This window comes from Sinocyclocheilus rhinocerous, unplaced genomic scaffold (genome assembly GCF_001515625.1).
Source record: "Sinocyclocheilus rhinocerous isolate Xijiao unplaced genomic scaffold, SAMN03320098_v1.1 scaffold148, whole genome shotgun sequence".
NCBI lineage: Eukaryota > Metazoa > Chordata > Actinopteri > Cypriniformes > Cyprinidae > Sinocyclocheilus > Sinocyclocheilus rhinocerous.
In genome coordinates this window covers 166579-169818 of record NW_015653472.1, presented here as the reverse complement: position 1 = coordinate 169818, position 3240 = coordinate 166579, and the positions used below count along the sequence as shown (strand labels likewise).

General features: G+C 33.0%; 1 protein-coding gene across 2 annotated transcripts in view; it reads right to left on the bottom strand.

Annotated features, from left to right (window-relative positions):
• Nucleotides 1–1974: 1974 nt before the first annotated feature.
• Nucleotides 1975–3240, bottom strand: part of LOC107716101 (rap1 GTPase-activating protein 1-like) — an 89424-nt gene continuing 88158 nt past the window's right edge. For both annotated transcript variants that reach the window (XM_016522424.1, XM_016522425.1), the window contains one exon: nt 1975–2622. The gene's annotated coding sequence lies outside the window, so the exon portion shown is untranslated. The remainder of the gene's footprint in view (nt 2623–3240) is intronic.

Below are 3240 nucleotides of genomic sequence, written 5' to 3'. Positions count from 1 at the left end.
GTAGTTATTGTGATGATGTACAGCCTTTTAGTCTGGTATAAAACAGAAAGAAATAACCCAAATATTATTTCTTTTTTAATGCAACATCTCACAGTGGCTGAGTCCAAAACCTCAGTTAGCTGCCTAATCAGTCTAAAACTTCATGGGCATAATGAAACTGCTTTCAGACACACAAGATTATTTAATGCTTTTTTTATTTTTCGAATAAGTCTTATGATCACCAAGGCTACATTTATTTGATCAAATACAGCAAAAACAGTAATATTGTGAAATATTATTGCAATTTAAAAGAACTGTTTTCTATTTTAATATATTTAAAAATTTTATATAATTTTATATTTGAATTTTCAGCAGCCGTTACACGCCAGTCATCAATGCCACATGATCCTGCAAAGCATTTTTCAGGTTTCAGACACAGCCAATGTCTGAGTTTATTATCAGGACGGATCAGTTATTGGTAATGTGTAAAACAAACATGGATCAGCAATGAGGACTAGTTTAATTGAAGCCACTAAGGCCAATCATTTATCATAAATAGATTACAAAAAATTCTGCTAAGCTTTTCCCTTCATTTATTTTGACACTTACAGTAAGGCAACCTCAAACCACTCTGCCATATTTAAGCTTCATTCAATGATTTTTGCCTTTAACAAAGAGCAAACATCACATTGACTGATTTTTGGCATTAACGATTGGTTTATAGATTAGCAACAGCACATTTGTTTTAACTCAAGTTCTGTCAAGACTGAGTGTTTAAAAGAGGACTGTCACCTTGGCACACAGTTCAAACATCAAACCATCTGTACGCTCAAACACAAAGCAAAAAAGCCGGTTTGAAATGAGTCAACATAAGGAAAAGGGATTTTTTTTGTTCCACTAGGGATTTTTATACAGTTTGGAAAAAAAGTCACTATAAGAAACAAAACTCAAGACCCTGCAGCTCTGATCATAAGCTGCTTAAGTGGCAAACAGATAAACAATCAACATATCGAATTGGTGAAACAAAGCTGAGCATAAACCATGACTTATGGTTAGTCCTGCTTGGTTAGCTGGTCAGGAAAATAAGCTGAATTAGTATATTAACTCACTGTTGTTGTAACACTGACATGGCTGAACTTCTTATCTGTTTGAGGGTAAGGTAAGGCATCTCCAATGTCTAATGTAATATATATTCAGAGGGCGTCTGTCACACTTCAGAAAACAGTCATGTTTTGACGCTAATCGAATGTGAATATTTTCATTGACTCACTCATTAAATTGCCCCATTTCTCTCATGCACAAGTGATAATGGCAGATAAATAAATTATTTAAGAGTAACGGCACCCTCCAGTTTCTGACATATGCATCATTCGCTCAATTTTGAGAAATTCTCACCAAAAAATATGTGGTATAATGAGCTACACTATATATATATATATAAGCACAGTGTACAGTATCAGTACCATATCAGTTATTAGCTGATATTAGAAATGTTTTAATTCATTAGTACTGGCCGATACTGGATATATAATTGTTCATGCTTTTTTTTTTACACAATTTTTCCTTTTAGATTACCTTTGCCATTATCAAACGCTCACTTAAAGGGGTCATATGATGTTGCTAAAAAGAACATTATTTTGTGTATTTGGTGTAATAAATTGTGTTTATGGACTTTAGTCTTTGCAACTTTACAGATCTTCTTTATGCACCAAGAGCTTGTAACACTCCAAAGAGAAAGGAAAAATTTAAATTGCATCATATGACCCCTTTAAAGTTTATCTTTAAAAAAAAATTTTTTTAATAACATTGTTAAATGTAATCTTTAGCAAATCTCAAAATGAATATCCATTCTCACACTGTGCATTATAATTCACTTGTAGCATTTAAAAAGTTTATTTTGTTATTTCTTTTCAAAATAGTATAACATTTTAATATTGGCGCATCCTGCACATTTTAACTGAACTATCAATCGTTGATAAGCAACATATCTTTTTTTTGTTTTTTCTTTGCAGGAAAACTTTTTGAGTGCTGTTACTCTTAAATAATGCCAAAGGATGTATTGCAGTGCTGCAATGAATATCAGATTAAAGGTTTTCACAACTGAAATCTGAACGACAGAACATCAATATCAGAATATGATAAATGGTTTGGTCTCAACAGCCCTGTGCCAAATAGCACATTTGTGTACTGTACTTACAGTGAAGTCATCAAAACCGTATCCAGTTGGGACAGCTGAAAAAGCTTTTGTCGTGCAAGCAGATTAAATGTTCTTTAGGAGACAAACTTCACAGAATTGAATTTCAGCACAGTGTTAGGACCTCAAATAACCTGCTAGTTTAGCCACTCACCAGCACAGTGGCCTGTCAGTAGATGCTGCTACAGAGGAGGTTCTCATTCATTTAATGATGTACTCACAAGGAGGGTGAAGGACAAGTTGGAAGGAGGGCCAATGCACAGTCTCTGGCTGCCTGTAACCAACTCCTTCCTGTTTCTGGTCAAGTCTGCGAGGGTAGACAGTGTCCTGATGGAGATATGGTCACGATTGTGGTTCTGGGCCATGTACATGTTGTCAGCCAACCGTTGTCGTCGTCCTCTTCTTCATCAAGATCTCCTTTTCTCTCTAAGGTGTTTCTAGTGGAAATACTGTTTGGATAATAAGGTTTGGGACAATAATCAGGTCACTGACACTGCAGTAGCATGAACAACAAACTAAATATGCATTAGAGTTGTCATATACACTGCATAAACTACATTACATACATTATCAATAAAAATTTTCTTTTCATAATATATGTCTTTTATGCTCTCCAAGGCTACATTACTTAATCAAAAATACAGTAATATTGTGAAATATTATTACAAATTACAACAGTTTCTATTTGAATATATTTTAAAAAGTAATTTAATCCTGTGTTGGCAAACTCCAGTCTTCAGAGTCACATGATCCTTCAGAAATCCTTCTATTAAACTGATTTGGTGCTCAAGAAACACTGATTATCATTATCTATGTTGAATAATAATGCTGATTAATATTTTTGTGGAAAAGGTTATATATTTTTTGAAGAACAGCATTAATTTGAAACCTTTTGAAACAGAAATCTTTTGTAACATTAAAAACTGTCTTAACTATCAATTTTGATCAATTTACTGCATCATTGCTGAAAAAAAGTATTAATTCCTTTAAAATAAAAATCTTACTGGCCCCAAACTATTAAACAGTAGTGTAAATTATATATATATATATATATATATATATATATA